The sequence below is a fragment of the Somniosus microcephalus genome, chromosome 12 (assembly GCF_052327205.1).
Source record: "Somniosus microcephalus isolate GS21.2 chromosome 12, FLI_Smic_1.0, whole genome shotgun sequence".
NCBI classification, from domain to species: Eukaryota; Metazoa; Chordata; class Chondrichthyes; order Squaliformes; family Somniosidae; genus Somniosus; species Somniosus microcephalus.
Genome location: NC_140998.1, coordinates 21,632,607 through 21,657,836, shown reverse-complemented (window position 1 = coordinate 21,657,836; position 25,230 = coordinate 21,632,607). Strand labels below are relative to the sequence as shown.

Here is a 25,230-nt window from a genome sequence, read left to right as displayed (position 1 = left end):
CAGTTACAATATTGATCGAATGGTGTCAGTATTACAGTTACAATGTTGATCGAATGGTGTCAGTAATACAGTTACAATGTTGATCGAATGGTGTCAGTAATACAGTTACAATGTTGATCGAATGGTGTCAGTAATACAGTTACAATGTTGATCGAATGGTGTCAGTAATACAGTTACAATGTTGATCGAATGGTGTCAGTAATGCAGTTACAATGTTGATCGAAAGGTGTCAGTAATACAGTTACAATGTTGATCGAATGGTGTCAGTAATACAGTTACAATGTTGATCGAATAGTGTCAGTAATACAGTTACAATGTTGATCGAATGGTGTCAGTAATACAGTTACAATGCTGATCAAATGGTGTCAGTAATACAGTTACAATGTTGATCGAATGGTGTCAGTAATACAGTTGCAATGTTGATCGAATGGTGTCAGTAATACAGTTACAATGTTGATCGAATGGTGTCAGTAATACAGTTACAATGTTGATCGAATGGTGTCAGTAATACAGCCACAATGCTGATCGAATAGTGTCAGTAATACAGTTACAATGTTGATTGAATGGTGTCAGTAATACAGTTACAATGTTGATCGAATGGTGCCAGTAATACAGTTACAATGCTGATCGAATGGTGTCAGTAACACAGTTACAATGTTGATCGAATAGTGTCAGTAATACAGTTACAATGTTGATCGAATAGTGTCAGTAATACAGTTACAATGTTGATTGAATAGTGTCAGTAATACAGTTACAATGTTGATCGAAAGGTGTCAGTAATACAGTTACAATGTTGATCGAAAGGTGTCAGTAATACAGTTACAATGTTGATCGAATAGTGTCAGTAATACAGTTACAATGTTGATCGAATGGTGTCAGTAATACAGTTACAATGTTGATCGAATGGTGTCAGTAATACAGTTACAATGCTAGTCGAATTGTGTCAGTAATACAGTTACAATGCTGATCGAATAGTGTAAGTAATACAGTTACAATGTTGATCGAATGGTGTCAGTAATACAGTTACAATGTTGATGGAATGGTGTCAGTAATACAGTTACAATGTTGATCGAATGGTGTCAGTAATACAGTTACAATGTTGATCGAATAGTGTCAGTAATACAGTTACAATGCTGATTGAATAGTGTCAGTAATACAGTTACAATGTTGATCGAATGGTGTCAGTAACACAGTTACAATGTTGATCGAATAGTGTCAGTAATACAGTTACAATGTTGATGGAATAGTGTCAGTAATACAGTTACAATGTTGATCGAATAGTGTCAGCAATACAGTTACAATGTTGATCGAATGGTGTCAGTAATACAGTTACAATGTTGATCGAATGGTGTCAGTAATACAGTTACAATGTTGATCGAATGGTGTCAGTAACACAGTTACAATGTTGATCGAATGGTGTCAGTAATACAGTTACAATGTTGATCGAATGGTGTCAGTAATACAGTTACAATGTTGATCGAATAGTGTCATTAATACAGTTACAATGCTGATCGAATGGTGTCAGTAATACAGTTACAATGTTGATCGAATGGTGTCAGGAACACAGTTACAATGTTGATCGAATGGTGTCAGTAATACAGTTACAATGTTGATTGAATGGTGTAAGTAATACAGTTACAATGCTGATCGAATGGTGTTAGTAATACAGTTACAATGTTGATCGAATTGTGTCAGTAATACAGTTACAATGTTGATCGAATGGTGTCAGTAATACAGTTACAATGTTGATCGAATAGTGTCAGTAAAACAGTTACAATGTTGATCAAATGGTGTCAGTAATACAGTTACAATGTTGATCGACAGGTGTAAGTAATACAGTTACAATGTTGATCGAGTGGTGTCAGTAATACAGTTACAATGTTGATTGAATGGTGACAGTAATACAGTTACAATGTTGATCGAATGGTGTCAGTAATATAGTTACAATGTTGATCGAATGGTGTCAGTAATACAGTTACAATGTTGATCGAATAGTGTCAGTAATGCAGTAACAATGTTGATCGAATGGTGTCAGTAATACAGTGACAATGTTGATCGAATGCTGTCAGTAATACAGTTACAATGTTGATCGAATGGTGTCAGTAATACAGTTACAATGTTGATTGAATGGTGTCAGTAATACAGTTACAATGCTGATCGAATGGTGTCAGTAATACAGTTACAATGTTGATCGAATGGTGTCAGTAATACAGTTACAATGTTGATCGAATAGTGTCAGTAATACAGTTACAATGTTGATCGAATGCTGTCAGTATTACACTTACAATGTTGATCGAATGGTGTCAGTAATACAGTTACAATGTTGATCGAATGGTGTCAGTAATACAGTTACAATGCTGATCGAATAGTGTCAGTAATACAGTTGCAGTGTTGATCGAATTGTATCAGTAATACAGTTACAATGCTGATCGAATAGTGTCAGTAATACAGTTACAATGTTGATCGAATGGTGTCAGTAATACAGTTACAATGTTGATCGAATGGTGTCAGTAATAGTTACAATGTTGATCAAATGGTGTCAGTAATACAGTTACAATGTTGATCGAATGGTGTCAGTAATACAGTTGCAATGTTGATCGAATGGTGTCAGTAATACAGTTACAATGTTGATCGAATGGTGTCAGTAATACAGTTACAATGTTGATCGAATGGTGCCAGTAATACAGTTACAATGTTGATCGAATGGTGTCAGTAATACAGTTACAATGTTGATCGAATGGTGTCAGTAATACAGCTACAATGCTGATCGAATAGTGTCAGTAATACAGTTACAATGTTGATCAAATGGTGTCAGTAATACAGTTACAATATTGATCGAATGGTGTCAGTATTACAGTTACAATGTTGATCGAATGGTGTCAGTAATACAGTTACAATGTTGATCGAATGGTGTCAGTAATACAGTTACAATGTTGATCGAATGGTGTCAGTAATACAGTTACAATGTTGATCGAATGGTGTCAGTAATACAGTTACAATGTTGATCGAATGGTGTCAGTAATGCAGTTACAATGTTGATCGAAAGGTGTCAGTAATACAGTTACAATGTTGATCGAATGGTGTCAGTAATACAGTTACAATGTTGATCGAATAGTGTCAGTAATACAGTTACAATGTTGATCGAATGGTGTCAGTAATACAGTTACAATGCTGATCAAATGGTGTCAGTAATACAGTTACAATGTTGATCGAATGGTGTCAGTAATACAGTTGCAATGTTGATCGAATGGTGTCAGTAATACAGTTGCAATGTTGATCGAATGGTGTCAGTAATACAGTTACAATGTTGATCGAATGGTGTCAGTAATACAGCCACAATGCTGATCGAATAGTGTCAGTAATACAGTTACAATGTTGATTGAATGGTGTCAGTAATACAGTTACAATGTTGATCGAATGGTGCCAGTAATACAGTTACAATGCTGATCGAATGGTGTCAGTAACACAGTTACAATGTTGATCGAATAGTGTCAGTAATACAGTTACAATGTTGATCGAATAGTGTCAGTAATACAGTTACAATGTTGATTGAATAGTGTCAGTAATACAGTTACAATGTTGATCGAAAGGTGTCAGTAATACAGTTACAATGTTGATCGAAAGGTGTCAGTAATACAGTTACAATGTTGATCGAAGAGTGTCAGTAATACAGTTACAATGTTGATCGAATGGTGTCAGTAATACAGTTACAATGTTGATCGAATGGTGTCAGTAATACAGTTACAATGCTAGTCGAATTGTGTCAGTAATACAGTTACAATGCTGATCGAATAGTGTCAGAAATGCAGTTACAATGGTGATCCAATAGAGTCAGTAATACAGTTACAATGCTGATCGAATGGTGTCAGTAATACAGTTACAATGTTGATCAAATAGTGTCAGTAATACAGTTACAATGTTGATCGAATGGTGTCAGTAATACAGTTACAATGCTGATCGAATGGTGTCAGTAATACAGTTACACTGTTGATCGAATAGTGTCAGTAATACAGTTACAATGTTGATCGAAAAGTGTCAGTAATACAGTTACAATGTTGATCGAATGGTGTCAGTAATACAGTTTCAATGCTGATCGAATAGTGTCAGTAATCCAGTTACAATGTTGATCGAATGGTGTCAGTAATACAGTTACAATGCTGATCGAATGGTGTCAGTAATACAGTTACAATGTTGATCGAATGGTGTCAGTAATACAGTTACAATGTTGATCGAATAGTGTCAGTAATACAGTTACAATGTTGATCGAATGCTGTCAGTATTACACTTACAATGTTGATCGAATGGTGTCAGTAATACAGTTACAATGTTGATCGAATGGTGTCAGTAATACAGTTACAATGCTGATCGAATAGTGTCAGTAATACAGTTGCAGTGTTGATCGAATTGTATCAGTAATACAGTTACAATGCTGATCGAATAGTGTCAGTAATACAGTTACAATGTTGATCGAATGGTGTCAGTAATACAGTTACAATGTTGATCGAATGGTGTCAGTAATAGTTACAATGTTGATCAAATGGTGTCAGTAATACAGTTACAATGTTGATCGAATGGTGTCAGTAATACAGTTGCAATGTTGATCGAATGGTGTCAGTAATACAGTTACAATGTTGATCGAATGGTGTCAGTAATACAGTTACAATGTTGATCGAATGGTGCCAGTAATACAGTTACAATGTTGATCGAATGGTGTCAGTAATACAGTTACAATGTTGATCGAATGGTGTCAGTAATACAGCTACAATGCTGATCGAATAGTGTCAGTAATACAGTTACAATGTTGATCAAATGGTGTCAGTAATACAGTTACAATATTGATCGAATGGTGTCAGTATTACAGTTACAATGTTGATCGAATGGTGTCAGTAATACAGTTACAATGTTGATCGAATGGTGTCAGTAATACAGTTACAATGTTGATCGAATGGTGTCAGTAATACAGTTACAATGTTGATCGAATGGTGTCAGTAATACAGTTACAATGTTGATCGAATGGTGTCAGTAATGCAGTTACAATGTTGATCGAAAGGTGTCAGTAATACAGTTACAATGTTGATCGAATGGTGTCAGTAATACAGTTACAATGTTGATCGAATAGTGTCAGTAATACAGTTACAATGTTGATCGAATGGTGTCAGTAATACAGTTACAATGCTGATCAAATGGTGTCAGTAATACAGTTACAATGTTGATCGAATGGTGTCAGTAATACAGTTGCAATGTTGATCGAATGGTGTCAGTAATACAGTTACAATGTTGATCGAATGGTGTCAGTAATACAGTTACAATGTTGATCGAATGGTGTCAGTAATACAGCCACAATGCTGATCGAATAGTGTCAGTAATACAGTTACAATGTTGATTGAATGGTGTCAGTAATACAGTTACAATGTTGATCGAATGGTGCCAGTAATACAGTTACAATGCTGATCGAATGGTGTCAGTAACACAGTTACAATGTTGATCGAATAGTGTCAGTAATACAGTTACAATGTTGATCGAATAGTGTCAGTAATACAGTTACAATGTTGATTGAATAGTGTCAGTAATACAGTTACAATGTTGATCGAAAGGTGTCAGTAATACAGTTACAATGTTGATCGAAAGGTGTCAGTAATACAGTTACAATGTTGATCGAAGAGTGTCAGTAATACAGTTACAATGTTGATCGAATGGTGTCAGTAATACAGTTACAATGTTGATCGAATGGTGTCAGTAATACAGTTACAATGCTAGTCGAATTGTGTCAGTAATACAGTTACAATGCTGATCGAATAGTGTCAGAAATGCAGTTACAATGGTGATCCAATAGAGTCAGTAATACAGTTACAATGCTGATCGAATGGTGTCAGTAATACAGTTACAATGTTGATCAAATAGTGTCAGTAATACAGTTACAATGTTGATCGAATGGTGTCAGTAATACAGTTACAATGCTGATCGAATGGTGTCAGTAATACAGTTACACTGTTGATCGAATAGTGTCAGTAATACAGTTACAATGTTGATCGAAAAGTGTCAGTAATACAGTTACAATGTTGATCGAATGGTGTCAGTAATACAGTTTCAATGCTGATCGAATAGTGTCAGTAATCCAGTTACAATGTTGATCGAATGGTGTCAGTAATACAGTTACAATTTTGATCGAATAGTGTCAGGAAAACAGTTACAATGTTGATCGAATACTGTCAGTAATACAGTTATAATGCTGATCGAATAGTGTCAGTAATATAGTTACAATGCTGATCGAATAGTGTAAGTAATACAGTTACAATGTTGATCGAATGGTGTCAGTAATACAGTTACAATGTTGATCGAATGCTGTCAGTAATACAGTTACAATGTTGATCGAATGGTGTCAGTAATACAGTTACAATGTTGATCGAATGGTGTCAGTAATACAGTTACAATGCTGATCGAATGGTGTCAGTAATACAGTTACAATGTTGATCGAATGGTGTCAGTAATACAGTTACAATGTTGATCGAATGGTGTCAGTAATACAGTTGCAAAGTTGATCGAATGGTGCCAGTAATACAGTTACAATGTTGATCGAATGGTGTCAGTAATACAGTTACAATGTTGATCGAATGGTGTCAGTAATACAGCTACAATGCTGATCGAATAGTGTCAGTAATACAGTTACAATGTTGATCAAATGGTGTCAGTAATACAGTTACAATATTGATCGAATGGTGTCAGTATTACAGTTACAATGTTGATCGAATGGTGTCAGTAATACAGTTACAATGTTGATCGAATGGTGTCAGTAATACAGTTACAATGTTGATCGAATGGTGTCAGTAATACAGTTACAATGTTGATCGAATGGTGTCAGTAATACAGTTACAATGTTGATCGAATGGTGTCAGTAATGCAGTTACAATGTTGATCGAAAGGTGTCAGTAATACAGTTACAATGTTGATCGAATGGTGTCAGTAATACAGTTACAATGTTGATCGAATAGTGTCAGTAATACAGTTACAATGTTGATCGAATGGTGTCAGTAATACAGTTACAATGCTGATCAAATGGTGTCAGTAATACAGTTACAATGTTGATCGAATGGTGTCAGTAATACAGTTGCAATGTTGATCGAATGGTGTCAGTAATACAGTTACAATGTTGATCGAATGGTGTCAGTAATACAGTTACAATGTTGATCGAATGGTGTCAGTAATACAGCCACAATGCTGATCGAATAGTGTCAGTAATACAGTTACAATGTTGATTGAATGGTGTCAGTAATACAGTTACAATGTTGATCGAATGGTGCCAGTAATACAGTTACAATGCTGATCGAATGGTGTCAGTAACACAGTTACAATGTTGATCGAATAGTGTCAGTAATACAGTTACAATGTTGATCGAATAGTGTCAGTAATACAGTTACAATGTTGATTGAATAGTGTCAGTATTACAGTTACAATGTTGATCGAAAGGTGTCAGTAATACAGTTACAATGTTGATCGAAAGGTGTCAGTAATACAGTTACAATGTTGATCGAATAGTGTCAGTAATACAGTTACAATGTTGATCGAATGGTGTCAGTAATACAGTTACAATGTTGATCGAATGGTGTCAGTAATACAGTTACAATGCTAGTCGAATTGTGTCAGTAATACAGTTACAATGCTGATCGAATAGTGTCAGAAATGCAGTTACAATGGTGATCCAATAGAGTCAGTAATACAGTTACAATGCTGATCGAATGGTGTCAGTAATACAGTTACAATGTTGATCAAATAGTGTCAGTAATACAGTTACAATGTTGATCGAATGGTGTCAGTAATACAGTTACAATGCTGATCGAATGGTGTCAGTAATACAGTTACACTGTTGATCGAATAGTGTCAGTAATACAGTTACAATGTTGATCGAAAAGTGTCAGTAATACAGTTACAATGTTGATCGAATGGTGTCAGTAATACAGTTTCAATGCTGATCGAATAGTGTCAGTAATCCAGTTACAATGTTGATCGAATGGTGTCAGTAATACAGTTACAATTTTGATCGAATAGTGTCAGGAAAACAGTTACAATGTTGATCGAATACTGTCAGTAATACAGTTATAATGCTGATCGAATAGTGTCAGTAATATAGTTACAATGCTGATCGAATAGTGTAAGTAATACAGTTACAATGTTGATCGAATGGTGTCAGTAATACAGTTACAATGTTGATCGAATGCTGTCAGTAATACAGTTACAATGTTGATCGAATGGTGTCAGTAATACAGTTACAATGTTGATCGAATGGTGTCAGTAATACAGTTACAATGCTGATCGAATGGTGTCAGTAATACAGTTACAATGTTGATCGAATGGTGTCAGTAATACAGTTACAATGTTGATCGAATGGTGTCAGTAATACAGTTGCAAAGTTGATCGAATAGTGTCAGTAATACAGTTACAATGTTGATCGAATGGTGTCAGTAATACAGTTACAATATTGATCGAATGGTGTCAGTATTACAGTTACAATGTTGATCGAATGGTGTCAGTAATACAGTTACAATGTTGATCGAATGGTGTCAGTAATACAGTTACAATGTTGATCGAATGGTGTCAGTAATACAGTTACAATGTTGATCGAATGGTGTCAGTAATACAGTTACAATGTTGATCGAATGGTGTCAGTAATGCAGTTACAATGTTGATCGAAAGGTGTCAGTAATACAGTTACAATGTTGATCGAATGGTGTCAGTAATACAGTTACAATGTTGATCGAATAGTGTCAGTAATACAGTTACAATGTTGATCGAATGGTGTCAGTAATACAGTTACAATGCTGATCAAATGGTGTCAGTAATACAGTTACAATGTTGATCGAATGGTGTCAGTAATACAGTTGCAATGTTGATCGAATGGTGTCAGTAATACAGTTACAATGTTGATCGAATGGTGTCAGTAATACAGTTACAATGTTGATCGAATGGTGTCAGTAATACAGCCACAATGCTGATCGAATAGTGTCAGTAATACAGTTACAATGTTGATTGAATGGTGTCAGTAATACAGTTACAATGTTGATCGAATGGTGCCAGTAATACAGTTACAATGCTGATCGAATGGTGTCAGTAACACAGTTACAATGTTGATCGAATAGTGTCAGTAATACAGTTACAATGTTGATCGAATAGTGTCAGTAATACAGTTACAATGTTGATTGAATAGTGTCAGTAATACAGTTACAATGTTGATCGAAAGGTGTCAGTAATACAGTTACAATGTTGATCGAAAGGTGTCAGTAATACAGTTACAATGTTGATCGAATAGTGTCAGTAATACAGTTACAATGTTGATCGAATGGTGTCAGTAATACAGTTACAATGTTGATCGAATGGTGTCAGTAATACAGTTACAATGCTAGTCGAATTGTGTCAGTAATACAGTTACAATGCTGATCGAATAGTGTCAGAAATGCAGTTACAATGGTGATCCAATAGAGTCAGTAATACAGTTACAATGCTGATCGAATGGTGTCAGTAATACAGTTACAATGTTGATCAAATAGTGTCAGTAATACAGTTACAATGTTGATCGAATGGTGTCAGTAATACAGTTACAATGCTGATCGAATGGTGTCAGTAATACAGTTACAATGTTGATCAAATAGTGTCAGTAATACAGTTTCAATGCTGATCGAATAGTGTCAGTAATCCAGTTACAATGTTGATCGAATGGTGTCAGTAATACAGTTACAATTTTGATCGAATAGTGTCAGGAAAACAGTTACAATGTTGATCGAATACTGTCAGTAATACAGTTATAATGCTGATCGAATAGTGTCAGTAATATAGTTACAATGCTGATCGAATAGTGTAAGTAATACAGTTACAATGTTGATCGAATGGTGTCAGTAATACAGTTATAATGTTGATCGAATAGTGTCAGTAATACTGTTACAATGTTCATCGAATGCTGTCAGTAATACAGTTACAATGTTGATCGAATGGTGTCAGTAATACAGTTACAATGTTGATCGAGTGGTGTCAGTAATACAGTTACAATGCTGATCGAATAGTGTCAGTAATACAGTTACAATGTTGATCGAATACTGTCAGTAATACAGTTACAATGCTGATCGAATAGTGTCAGTAATACAGTTACAATGTTGATCGAATAGTGTCAATAATACAGTTACAATGTTGATCGAATAGTGTCAGTAATACAGTTACAATGTTGATCAAATGGTGTCAGTAATACAGTTACAATGTTGATTGAATGGTGTCAGTAATACAGTTACAATGTTGATCGAATGGTGTCAGTCATACAGTTACAATGTTGATCGAATAGAGTCAGTAATACAGTTACAATGTTGATCGACTGGTGTCAGTAATACAGTTACAATGTTGATCGAATAGTTTCAGTAATACAGTTACAATGTTGATCGACTGGATTCAGTGTAACAGTTACAATGTTGATCGACTGGTGTCAGTAATACAGTTACAATGTTGATCGAATGGTGTCAGTAATACAGTTACAATGTTGATCAAATGGTGTCACTAATACAGTTACAATGTTGATCGAATGGTGTCAGTAATACAGTTACAATGTTGATCGAATAGTGTCAGTAATACAGTTACAATGTTGATCGAATGGTGTCAGTGATACAGTTACAATGTTGATCGAATGGTGTCAATTATACAGTTAGAATGTTGATCGAATGGTGTCAGTAATACAGTTACAATGTTGGTCGAATGGTGTCAGTAATACAGTTACAATGCTGATCGAATGGTGTCAGTAATACAGTTACAATGTTGATCAAATGGTGTCAGTAATACAGTTAAAATGCTGATCGAATTGTGTCAGTAATACAGTTACAATGTTGATCGAATGGTGTCAGTAATACAGTTACAATGTTGATCAAATGGTGCCAGTAATACAGTTACAATGATGATCGAATGGTGTCAGTAATACAGTTACAATGTTGATCGAATGGTGTCCAATACAGTTACAATGTTGATCGAATGGTGTCAGTAATACAGTTACAATGTTGATCGAATAGTGTCAGTAATACAGTTACAATGTTGATCGAATAGTGTCAGTAATACAGTTACAATGTTGATCGAATGTTGTCAGTAATACAGTTACAATGCTGATCGAATAGTGTCAGTAATACAGTTACAATGTCGATCGAATGGTGTCAGTAATACAGTTACAATTTTGATCGAATAGTGTCAGTAATACAGTTACAATGTTGATCGAATAGTGTCAGTAATACAGTTACAATGTTGATTGAATACTGTCAGTAATACAGTTACAATGTTGATCGAATGGTGTCAGTAATACAGTTACAATGTTGATCGAATGCTGTCAGTCATACAGTTACAATGTTGATCGAATAGTGTCAGTAATACAGTTACAATGTTGATCGAATGGTGTCAGTAATACAGTTGCCATGCTGATCGAATGGTGTCAGTAATACTGTTACAATTTTGATTGAATGGTGTCAGTAATACAGTTACAATGTCGATCGAATGGTGTCAGTAATACAGTTACAATGCTGATCGAATAGTGTCAGTAATACAGTTACAATGTTGATCGAACGGTGTCAGTAACAGTTACAATGTTGATCGAATAGTGTCAGTAATACAGTTACAATGTTGATCGAATGGTGTCAGTAATAAAGTTACAATGTTGATCGAATGGTGTCAGTAATACAGTCAAAATGTTGATCGAATGGTGTCAGTAATACAGTTACAATGTTGATCGAATAGTGTCAGTAATACAGTTACAATGTTGATCGAATGGTGTCAGTAATTCAGCTACAAAGCTGATCGAATAATCTCAGCAATACAGTTACAATGTTGATCGAATGGTGTCAGTAATACAGTTACAATGTTGATCGAATGGTGTCAGTAATACAGTTACAATGCTGATCGAATGGTGTCAGTAATACAGTAACAATGTTGATCGAATTGTGTCAGTAATACAGTTACAATGTTGATCGAATAGTTTCAGTAATACAGTTACAATGTTGATCGAATAGTGTCAGTAATACAGTTACAATGTTGATCGAATGGTGTCAGTAATAAAGTCACAATACTGATCGAATGGTGTCAGTAATACAGTTACAATGTTGATCGAATGGTGTCCAATACAGTTACAATGTTGAACGAATGGTGTCAGTAATACAGTTACAATGTTGGTGGAATAGTGTCAGTAATACAGTTACAATGTTGATCGAATAGTGTCAGTAATACAGTTACAATGTTGATCGAATGGTGTCAGTAATACAGTTACAATGCTGATCGAATAGTGTCAGTAATACAGTTACAATGTTAATCGAATGGTGTCAGTAATACAGTTACAATGTTGATCGAATGGTGTCAGTAATACAGTTACAATGCTGATCGAATAGTGTCAGTAATACAGTTACAGTGTTGATCGAATACTGTCAGTAATACAGTTACAATGCTGATCGAATCGTGTCAGTAATACAGTTACAATGTTGATCGAATAGTGTCAGTAATACAGTTACAATGTTGATCGAATAGTGTCAGTAATACAGTTACAATGTTGATCGAATGGTGTCAGTAATAAAGTTACCATGCTCATCGAATGGTGTCAGTAATACAGTTACAATGTTGATCGAATGGTGTCAGTAATACAGTTACAATGTTGATTGAATGGTGTCAGTAATACAGTTACAATGTCGATCGAATGGTGTCAGTAATACAGTTACAATGTTGATCAAGTAGTGTCAGTAATACAGTTACAATGTTGATCGAATGATGTCAGTCATACAGTTACAATGTTGATCGAATGATGTCAGTAATACAGTTACAATGTTGATCGAATGGTGTCAGTAATACAGTTACAATGTTGATCGAATGATGTCAGTAATACAGTTACAATGTTGATCGAATGGTGTCAGTAATACAGTTACAATGTTGATCGAATAGTGTCAGTAATACAGTTACAATGTTGATCGAATGATGTCAGTAACACAGTTACAATGTTGATCGAACGGTGTCAGTAATACAGTTACAATGTTGATCGAATGATGTCAGTAATACCGTTACAATGTTGATCGAATGGTGTCAGTAATACAGTTACAATGTTGATTGAATGGTGTCAGTAATACAGTTACAATGCTGATCGAATAATGTCAGCAATACAGTTACAATGTTGATCGAATGGTGTCAGTAATACAGTTACAATGTTGATCGAATGGTGTCAGTAATACAGTTACAATGCTGATCGAATAATGTCAGTAATACAGTTACAATGTTGATCGAATGGTGTCAGTAATCCAGTTACAATGTTGATCGAATGGTGTCAGTAATACAGTTACAATGTTGATCGAATGGTGTCAGTAATACAGTTACAACGCTGATCGAATAGTGTCAGTAATACAGTTACAATGTTGATCGAATGGTGTCAGTAATGCAGTTACAATGCTGATCGAATAGTGTCAGTAATACAGTTACAATGTTGATCGAATGGTGTCAGTAATACAGTTACAATGTTGATCGAATGGTGTCAGTAATACAATAACAATGCTGATCGAATAGTGTCAGTAATACAGTTACAATGTTGATCGAATGGTGTCAGTAATACAGTTACAATGTTGATCGAATGGTGTCAGTAACACAGTTACAATGTTGATCGAATGGTGTCAGTAATACAGCTACAATGCTGATCGAATAGTGTCAGTGATACAGTTACAATGTTGATCGAATGGTGTCAGTAATACAGTTACAATGTTGATCGAATGGTGTCAGTAATACAGTTACAATGTTGATCGAATGGTGTCAGTAATACAATAACAATGCTGATCGAATAGTGTCAGTAATACAGTTACAATGTTGCTCGAATGGTGTCAGTAATACAGTTACAATGTTGATCGAATGGTGTCAGTAATACAGTTACAATGTTGATCGAATGGTGTCAGTAATACAGTTACAATGTTGATCGAATGGTGTCAGTAATACAGTTACAACGCTGATCGAATAGTGTCAGTAATACAGTTACAATGTTGATCGAATGGTGTCAGTAATGCAGTTACAATGCTGATCGAATAGTGTCAGTAATACAGTTACAATGTTGATCGAATGGTGTCAGTAATACAGTTACAATGTTGATCGAATGGTGTCAGTAATACAATAACAATGCTGATCGAATAGTGTCAGTAATACAGTTACAATGTTGATCGAATGGTGTCAGTAATACAGTTACAATGTTGATCGAATGGTGTCAGTAACACAGTTACAATGTTGATCGAATGGTGTCAGTAATACAGCTACAATGCTGATCGAATAGTGTCAGTGATACAGTTACAATGTTGATCGAATGGTGTCAGTAATACAGTTACAATGTTGATCGAATGGTGTCAGTAATACAGTTACAATGTTGATCGAATGGTGTCAGTAATACAATAACAATGCTGATCGAATAGTGTCAGTAATACAGTTACAATGTTGATCGAATGGTGTCAGTAATACAGTTACAATGTTGATCGAATGGTGTCAGTAACACAGTTACAATGTTGATCGAATGGTGTCAGTAATACAGCTACAATGCTGATCGAATAGTGTCAGTGATACAGTTACAATGTTGATCGAATGGTGTCAGTAATACAGTTACAATGTTGATCGAATGGTGTCAGTAATACAGTTACAATGTTGATCGAATGGTGTCAGTAATACAGTTACAATGTTGATCGAATACTGTCAGGAATACAGTTACAATGTTGATCGAGTGGTGTCAGTAATACAGTTTCAATGTTCATTGATTAGTGTCAGTAATTCAGTTACAATGTTGATCGTATAGTGTCAGTAATAGTTACAATGTTGATCGAATAGTGTCAGTAATACAGTTACAATGCTGATCGAATAGTGTCAGTAATACAGTTACAATGCTGATCGAATGGTGTCAGTAATACAGTTACAATGTTGAACGAATGGTGTCAGTAATACAGTTGCAATGCTGATGGAATGGTGTCAGTAATACAGTTACAATGTTGATCGAATGGTGTCAGTAATACAGTTACAATGTTGATCGAATGGTGTCAGTAATAGTTACAATGTTGATCGAATGATGTCAGTAATACAGTTACAATGTTGATCGAATGGTGTCAGTAATACAGTTACAATGTTGATCGAATAGTGTCAGTAATACAGTTACAATGTTGATCGAATGATGTCAGTAACACAGTTCCAATGTTGATCGAACGGTGTCAGTAATACAGTTACAATGTTGATCGAATGGTGTCAGTAACACAGTTACAATGTTGATCGAATGGTGTCAGTAATACAGCTACAATGCTGATCGAATAGTGTCAGTGATACAGTTACAATGTTGATCGAATGGTGTCAGTAATACAGTTACAATGTTGATCGAATGGTGTCAGTAATACAGTTACAATGTTGATCGAATGGTGTCAGTAATACAATAACAATGCTGATCGAATAGTGTCAGTAATATAGTTACAATGTTGATCGAATGGTGTCAGTAATACAGTTACAATGTTGATCGAATGGTGTCAGTAACACAGTTACAATGTTGATCGAATGGTGTCAGTAATACAGCTACAATGCTGATCGAATAGTGTCAGTGATACAGTTACAATGTTGATCGAATGGTGTCAGTAATACAGTTACAATGTTGATCGAATGGTGTCAGTAATACAGTTACAATGTTGATCGAATGGTGTCAGTAATACAGTTACAATGTTGATCGAATACTGTCAGGAATACAGTTACAATGTTGATCGAGTGGTGTCAGTAATACAGTTTCAATGTTCATTGATTAGTGTCAGTAATTCAGTTACAATGTTGATCGTATAGTGTCAGTAATAGTTACAATGTTGATCGAATAGTGTCAGTAATACAGTTACAATGCTGATCGAATAGTGTCAGTAATACAGTTACAATGCTGATCGAATGGTGTCAGTAATACAGTTACAATGTTGAACGAATGGTGTCAGTAATACAGTTGCAATGCTGATGGAATGGTGTCAGTAATACAGTTACAATGTTGATCGAATGGTGTCAGTAATACAGTTACAATGTTGATCGAATGGTGTCAGTAATAGTTACAATGTTGATCAAATGATGTCAGTAATACAGTTACAATGTTGATCGAATGGTGTCAGTAATACAGTTACAATGTTGATCGAATAGTGTCAGTAATACAGTTACAATGTTGATCGAATGATGTCAGTAACACAGTTCCAATGTTGATCGAACGGTGTCAGTAATCCAGTTACAATGTTGATCGAATGATGTCAGTAATACATTTACAATGTTGATCGAATGGTGTCAGTAATACAGTTACAATGTTGATTGAATGGTGTCAGTAATACAGTTACAATGCTGATCGAATAGTGTCAGTAACACAGTTACAATGTTGATCGAATGGTGTCAGTAATACAGTTACAATGTTGATCGAATGGTGTCAGTAATACAATAACAATGCTGATCGAATAGTGTCAGTAATACAGTTACAATGTTGATCGAATGGTGTCAGTAATACAGTTACAATGTTGATCGAATGGTGTCAGTAATACAGTTACAATGTTGATCGAATGGTGTCAGTAACACAGTTACAATGTTGATCGAATGGTGTCAGTAATACAGCTACAATGGTGATCGAATAGTGTCAGTGATACAGTTACAATGTTGATCGAATGGTGTCAGTAATACAGTTACAATGTTGATCGAATGGTGTCAGTAATACAGTTACAATGTTGATCGAATGGTGTCAGTAATACAGTTACAATGTTGATCGAATACTGTCAGGAATACAGTTACAATGTTGATCGAATGGTGTCAGTAATACAGTTACAATGTTGAACGAATGGTGTCAGTAATACAGTTGCAATGCTGATGGAATGTTGTCAGTAATACAATTACAATGTTGATCGAATGGTGTCAGTAATACGGTTACAATTTTGATCGAATAGTGTCAGTAATACAGTTACAATGTTGATCGAATAGTGTCAGTAATACAGTTACAATGTTGATCGAATACTGTCAGTAATACAGTTACAATGTTGATCGAATGGTGTCAGTAATACAGTGACAATTTTGATCGAATAGTGTCAGTAATACAGTTATAATGCTGATCGAATACTGTCAGTAATACAGTTATAATGCTGATTGAATACTGTCAGTAATACAGTTACAATGCTGATCGAATAGTGTCAGTAATACAGTTACAATGTTGATCGAATGGTGTCAGTAATACAGTTACAATGTTGATCGAATAGTTTCAGTAATACAGTTACAATGTTGATCGAATAGTGTCAGTAATACATTTACAATGTTGATCGAATGGTGTCAGTAATAGTTACAATGCTGATCGAATAGTGTCAGTAATACAGTTACAATGTTGATCGAATGCTGTCAGTAATACAGTTACAATTTTGATCGAATAGTGTCAGTAATACAGTTACAATGTTGATCGAATAGTGTCAGTAATACAGTTACAATGTTGATCGAATACTGTCAGTAATACAGTTACAATGTTGATCGAATGGTGTCAGTAATACAGTTACAATGTTGATCGAATGGTGTCAGTAATACAGTTACAATGTTGATCGAATGGTGTCAGTAATACAGTTACAATGTTGATCGAATAGTGTCAGTAATACAGTTACAATGTTGATCGAATGATGTCAGCAATACAGTTACAATGTTGATCGAATGGTGTCAGTAATACAGTTACAATGATGATCGAATGATGTCAGTAATACAGTTACAATGTTGCTCGAATGGTGTCAGTAATACAGTTACACTGTTGATCGAATGGTGTCAGTGATACAGTTGCAATGCTGATCGAATAGCGTCAGTAATACAGTTACAATGTTGATCGAATGGTGTCAGTAATACAGTTACAATGTTGATCGAATGGTGTCAGTAATACAGTTACAATGTTGATTGAATGGTGTCAGTAATACAGTTACAATGTTGATCGAATGGTGTCAGTAATACAGTTGCAATGCTGATCGAATGGTGTCAATAATACAGTTGCAATGTTGATCGAATGGTGTCCAATACAGTTACAATGTTGATCGAATGGTGTCAGTAATACAGTTACAATGTTGATTGAATGGTGTCAGTAATGCAGTTACAATGTCGATCGAATGGTGTCAGTAATACAGTTATAATGTTGATCAAGTAGTGTCAGTAATAAAGTTACAATGTTGATCGAATGATGTCAGTAATACAGTTACAATGTTGATCGAATGGTGTCAGTAATACAGCTACAATGTTGATGCAATAGTGTCAGTAATACAGTTACAATGTTGATCGAATGATGTCAGTAACACAGTTACAATGTTGATCGAATACTGTCAGTAATACAGTTACAATGTTGATGGAATGGTGTCAGTAATACAGTTACAATGCTGATCGAATAGTGTCAGTAATACAGTTACAATGTTGATCGAATGGTGTCAGTAATACAGTTACAATGTTGATCGAATGGTGTCAGCAATACAGTTACAATGTTGATCGAATGGTGTCAGTAATACAGTTACAATGCTGATCGAATAGTGTCAGTAATACAGTTACAATGTTGATCGAATAGTGTCAGTAATACAGTTACAATGTTGATCAAATGGTGTCAGTAATACAGTTACAATGTTGATTGAATGGTGTCAGTAATACAGTTACAATGTTGATCGAATGGTGTCAGTCATACAGTTACAATGTTGATCGAATAGAGTCAGTAATACAGTTACAATGTTGATCGACTGGTGTCAGTAATACAGTTACAATGTTGATCGAATAGTTTCAGTAATACAGTTACAATGTTGATCGACTGGATTCAGTATTACAGTTACAATGTTGATCGACTGGTGTCAGTAATACAGTTACAATGTCGATCGAATGGTGTCAGTAATACAGTTATAATGTTGATCAAGTAGTGTCAGTAATAAAGTTACAATGTTGATCGAATGATGTCAGTAATACAGTTACAATGTTGATCGAATGGTGTCAGTAATACAGCTACAATGTTGATGCAATAGTGTCAGTAATACAGTTACAATGTTGATCGAATGATGTCAGTAACACAGTTACAATGTTGATCGAATGGTGTCAGTAGTACAGTTACAATGTTGATCGAATGATGTCAGTAATACAGTTACAATGTTGATCGAATACTGTCAGTAATACAGTTACAATGTTGATGGAATGGTGTCAGTAATACAGTTACAATGCTGATCGAATAGTGTCAGTAATACAGTTACAATGTTGATCGAATGGTGTCAGTAATACAGTTACAATGTTGATCGAATGGTGTCAGTAATACAGTTACAATGTTGATCGAATGGTGTCAGTAATACAGTTACAATGCTGATCGAATAGTGTCAGTAATACAGTTACAATGTTGATCGAATAGTGTCAGTAATACAGTTACAATGTTGATCAAATGGTGTCAGTAATACAGTTACAATGTTGATTGAATGGTGTCAGTAATACAGTTACAATGTTGATCGAATGGTGTCAGTCATACAGTTACAATGTTGATCGAATAGAGTCAGTAATACAGTTACAATGTTGATCGAATGGTGTCAGTAATACAGTTACAATGTTGATCGAATGGTGTCAGTCATACAGTTACAATGTTGATCGAATAGAGTCAGTAATACAGTTACAATGTTGATCGAATGGTGTCAGTAATACAGTTACAATGTTGATCGAATAGAGTCAGTAATACAGTTACAATGTTGATCGACTGGTGTCAGTAATACAGTTACAATGTTGATCGAATGGTGTCAGTAATACAGTTACAATGTTGATCAAATGGTGTCAGTAATACAGTTACAATGTTGATCGAATGGTGTCAGGAATACAGTTACAATGTTGATCGAATAGTGTCAGTAATACAGTTACAATGTTGATCGAATGGTGTCAGTGATACAGTTACAATGTTGATCGAATGGTGTCAATTATACAGTTAGAATGTTGATCGAATGGTGTCAGTAATACAGTTACAATGTTGATCGAATGGTGTCAGTAATACAGTTACAATGTTGATCGAATGGTGTCAGTAATACAGTTACAATGTTGATCAAATGGTGTCAGTAATACAGTTACAATGCTGATCGAATTGTGTCAGTAATACAGTTACAATGTTGATCGAATGGTGTCAGTAATACAGTTACAATGTTGATCAAATGGTGCCAGTAATACAGTTACAATGCTGATCGAATAGTGTCAGTAATACAGTTACAATGTTGATCGAATGATGTCAGTAACACAGTTACAATGTTGATCGAATGGTGTCAGTAATACAGTTACAATGTTGATCGAATGATGTCAGTAATACAGTTACAATGTTGATCGAATGGTGTCAGTAATACAGTTACAATGTTGATTGAATGGTGTCAGTAATACAGTTACAATGCTGATCGAATAGTGTCAGTAATACAGTTACAATGTTGATCGAATGGTGTCAGTGATACATTTACAATGTTGATCGAATGGTGTCAGTAATACAGTTACAATGTTGATCGAATGGTGTCAGTAATACAGTTACAATGCTGATCGACTAGTGTCAGTAATACAGTTACAATGTTGATCGAATGGTGTCAGTAATACAGTTACAATGTTGATCGAATGGTGTCAGTAATACAGTTACAATGTTGATCGAATGGTGTCAGTAATACAATAACAATGCTGATCGAATAGTGTCAGTAATATAGTTACAATGTTGATCGAATGGTGTCAGTAATACAGTTACAATGTTGATCGAATGGTGTCAGTAACACAGTTACAATGTTGATCGAATGGTGTCAGTAATACAGCTACAATGCTGATCGAATAGTGTCAGTGATACAGTTACAATGTTGATCGAATGGTGTCAGTAATACAGTTACAATGTTGATCGAATGGTGTCAGTAATACAGTTACAATGTTGATCGAATGGTGTCAGTAATACAGTTACAATGTTGATCGAATACTGTCAGGAATACAGTTACAATGTTGATCGAGTGGTGTCAGTAATACAGTTTCAATGTTCATTGATTAGTGTCAGTAATTCAGTTACAATGTTGATCGTATAGTGTCAGTAATAGTTACAATGTTGATCGAATAGTGTCAGTAATACAGTTACAATGCTGATCGAATAGTGTCAGTAATACAGTTACAATGCTGATCGAATGGTGTCAGTAATACAGTTACAATGTTGAACGAATGGTGTCAGTAATACAGTTGCAATGCTGATGGAATGGTGTCAGTAATACAGTTACAATGTTGATCGAATGGTGTCAGTAATACAGTTACAATGTTGATCGAATGGTGTCAGTAATAGTTACAATGTTGATCAAATGATGTCAGTAATACAGTTACAATGTTGATCGAATGGTGTCAGTAATACAGTTACAATGTTGATCGAATAGTGTCAGTAATACAGTTACAATGTTGATCGAATGATGTCAGTAACACAGTTCCAATGTTGATCGAACGGTGTCAGTAATCCAGTTACAATGTTGATCGAATGATGTCAGTAATACATTTACAATGTTGATCGAATGGTGTCAGTAATACAGTTACAATGTTGATTGAATGGTGTCAGTAATACAGTTACAATGCTGATCGAATAGTGTCAGTAACACAGTTACAATGTTGATCGAATGGTGTCAGTAATACAGTTACAATGTTGATCGAATGGTGTCAGTAATACAATAACAATGCTGATCGAATAGTGTCAGTAATACAGTTACAATGTTGATCGAATGGTGTCAGTAATACAGTTACAATGTTGATCGAATGGTGTCAGTAATACAGTTACAATGTTGATCGAATGGTGTCAGTAACACAGTTACAATGTTGATCGAATGGTGTCAGTAATACAGCTACAATGGTGATCGAATAGTGTCAGTGATACAGTTACAATGTTGATCGAATGGTGTCAGTAATACAGTTACAATGTTGATCGAATGGTGTCAGTAATACAGTTACAATGTTGATCGAATGGTGTCAGTAATACAGTTACAATGTTGATCGAATACTGTCAGGAATACAGTTACAATGTTGATCGAATGGTGTCAGTAATACAGTTACAATGTTGAACGAATGGTGTCAGTAATACAGTTGCAATGCTGATGGAATGTTGTCAGTAATACAATTACAATGTTGATCGAATGGTGTCAGTAATACGGTTACAATTTTGATCGAATAGTGTCAGTAATACAGTTACAATGTTGATCGAATAGTGTCAGTAATACAGTTACAATGTTGATCGAATACTGTCAGTAATACAGTTACAATGTTGATCGAATGGTGTCAGTAATACAGTGACAATTTTGATCGAATAGTGTCAGTAATACAGTTATAATGCTGATCGAATACTGTCAGTAATACAGTTATAATGCTGATTGAATACTGTCAGTAATACAGTTACAATGCTGATCGAATAGTGTCAGTAATACAGTTACAATGTTGATCGAATGGTGTCAGTAATACAGTTACAATGTTGATCGAATAGTTTCAGTAATACAGTTACAATGTTGATCGAATAGTGTCAGTAATACATTTACAATGTTGATCGAATGGTGTCAGTAATAGTTACAATGCTGATCGAATAGTGTCAGTAATACAGTTACAATGTTGATCGAATGCTGTCAGTAATACAGTTACAATTTTGATCGAATAGTGTCAGTAATACAGTTACAATGTTGATCGAATAGTGTCAGTAATACAGTTACAATGTTGATCGAATACTGTCAGTAATACAGTTACAATGTTGATCGAATGGTGTCAGTAATACAGTTACAATGTTGATCGAATGGTGTCAGTAATACAGTTACAATGTTGATCGAATGGTGTCAGTAATACAGTTACAATGTTGATCGAATAGTGTCAGTAATACAGTTACAATGTTGATCGAATGATGTCAGCAATACAGTTACAATGTTGATCGAATGGTGTCAGTAATACAGTTACAATGATGATCGAATGATGTCAGTAATACAGTTACAATGTTGCTCGAATGGTGTCAGTAATACAGTTACACTGTTGATCGAATGGTGTCAGTGATACAGTTGCAATGCTGATCGAATAGCGTCAGTAATACAGTTACAATGTTGATCGAATGGTGTCAGTAATACAGTTACAATGTTGATCGAATGGTGTCAGTAATACAGTTACAATGTTGATTGAATGGTGTCAGTAATACAGTTACAATGTTGATCGAATGGTGTCAGTAATACAGTTGCAATGCTGATCGAATGGTGTCAATAATACAGTTGCAATGTTGATCGAATGGTGTCCAATACAGTTACAATGTTGATCGAATGGTGTCAGTAATACAGTTACAATGTTGATTGAATGGTGTCAGTAATGCAGTTACAATGTCGATCGAATGGTGTCAGTAATACAGTTATAATGTTGATCAAGTAGTGTCAGTAATAAAGTTACAATGTTGATCGAATGATGTCAGTAATACAGTTACAATGTTGATCGAATGGTGTCAGTAATACAGCTACAATGTTGATGCAATAGTGTCAGTAATACAGTTACAATGTTGATCGAATGATGTCAGTAACACAGTTACAATGTTGATCGAATACTGTCAGTAATACAGTTACAATGTTGATGGAATGGTGTCAGTAATACAGTTACAATGCTGATCGAATAGTGTCAGTAATACAGTTACAATGTTGATCGAATGGTGTCAGTAATACAGTTACAATGTTGATCGAATGGTGTCAGCAATACAGTTACAATGTTGATCGAATGGTGTCAGTAATACAGTTACAATGCTGATCGAATAGTGTCAGTAATACAGTTACAATGTTGATCGAATAGTGTCAGTAATACAGTTACAATGTTGATCAAATGGTGTCAGTAATACAGTTACAATGTTGATTGAATGGTGTCAGTAATACAGTTACAATGTTGATCGAATGGTGTCAGTCATACAGTTACAATGTTGATCGAATAGAGTCAGTAATACAGTTACAATGTTGATCGACTGGTGTCAGTAATACAGTTACAATGTTGATCGAATAGTTTCAGTAATACAGTTACAATGTTGATCGACTGGATTCAGTATTACAGTTACAATGTTGATCGACTGGTGTCAGTAATACAGTTACAATGTCGATCGAATGGTGTCAGTAATACAGTTATAATGTTGATCAAGTAGTGTCAGTAATAAAGTTACAATGTTGATCGAATGATGTCAGTAATACAGTTACAATGTTGATCGAATGGTGTCAGTAATACAGCTACAATGTTGATGCAATAGTGTCAGTAATACAGTTACAATGTTGATCGAATGATGTCAGTAACACAGTTACAATGTTGATCGAATGGTGTCAGTAGTACAGTTACAATGTTGATCGAATGATGTCAGTAATACAGTTACAATGTTGATCGAATACTGTCAGTAATACAGTTACAATGTTGATGGAATGGTGTCAGTAATACAGTTACAATGCTGATCGAATAGTGTCAGTAATACAGTTACAATGTTGATCGAATGGTGTCAGTAATACAGTTACAATGTTGATCGAATGGTGTCAGTAATACAGTTACAATGTTGATCGAATGGTGTCAGTAATACAGTTACAATGCTGATCGAATAGTGTCAGTAATACAGTTACAATGTTGATCGAATAGTGTCAGTAATACAGTTACAATGTTGATCAAATGGTGTCAGTAATACAGTTACAATGTTGATTGAATGGTGTCAGTAATACAGTTACAATGTTGATCGAATGGTGTCAGTCATACAGTTACAATGTTGATCGAATAGAGTCAGTAATACAGTTACAATGTTGATCGAATGGTGTCAGTAATACAGTTACAATGTTGATCGAATGGTGTCAGTCATACAGTTACAATGTTGATCGAATAGAGTCAGTAATACAGTTACAATGTTGATCGAATGGTGTCAGTAATACAGTTACAATGTTGATCGAATAGAGTCAGTAATACAGTTACAATGTTGATCGACTGGTGTCAGTAATACAGTTACAATGTTGATCGAATGGTGTCAGTAATACAGTTACAATGTTGATCAAATGGTGTCAGTAATACAGTTACAATGTTGATCGAATGGTGTCAGGAATACAGTTACAATGTTGATCGAATAGTGTCAGTAATACAGTTACAATGTTGATCGAATGGTGTCAGTGATACAGTTACAATGTTGATCGAATGGTGTCAATTATACAGTTAGAATGTTGATCGAATGGTGTCAGTAATACAGTTACAATGTTGATCGAATGGTGTCAGTAA

The 25,230-nt window shown here is 35.0% G+C and overlaps 1 protein-coding gene across 2 annotated transcripts in view; it reads left to right on the top strand.

Annotated features, from left to right (window-relative positions):
* nrxn3a (neurexin 3a) overlaps positions 1-25,230 on the top strand; it is a 2,455,668-nt gene that overhangs the window by 1,624,729 nt on the left and 805,709 nt on the right. The window lies entirely within an intron of this gene.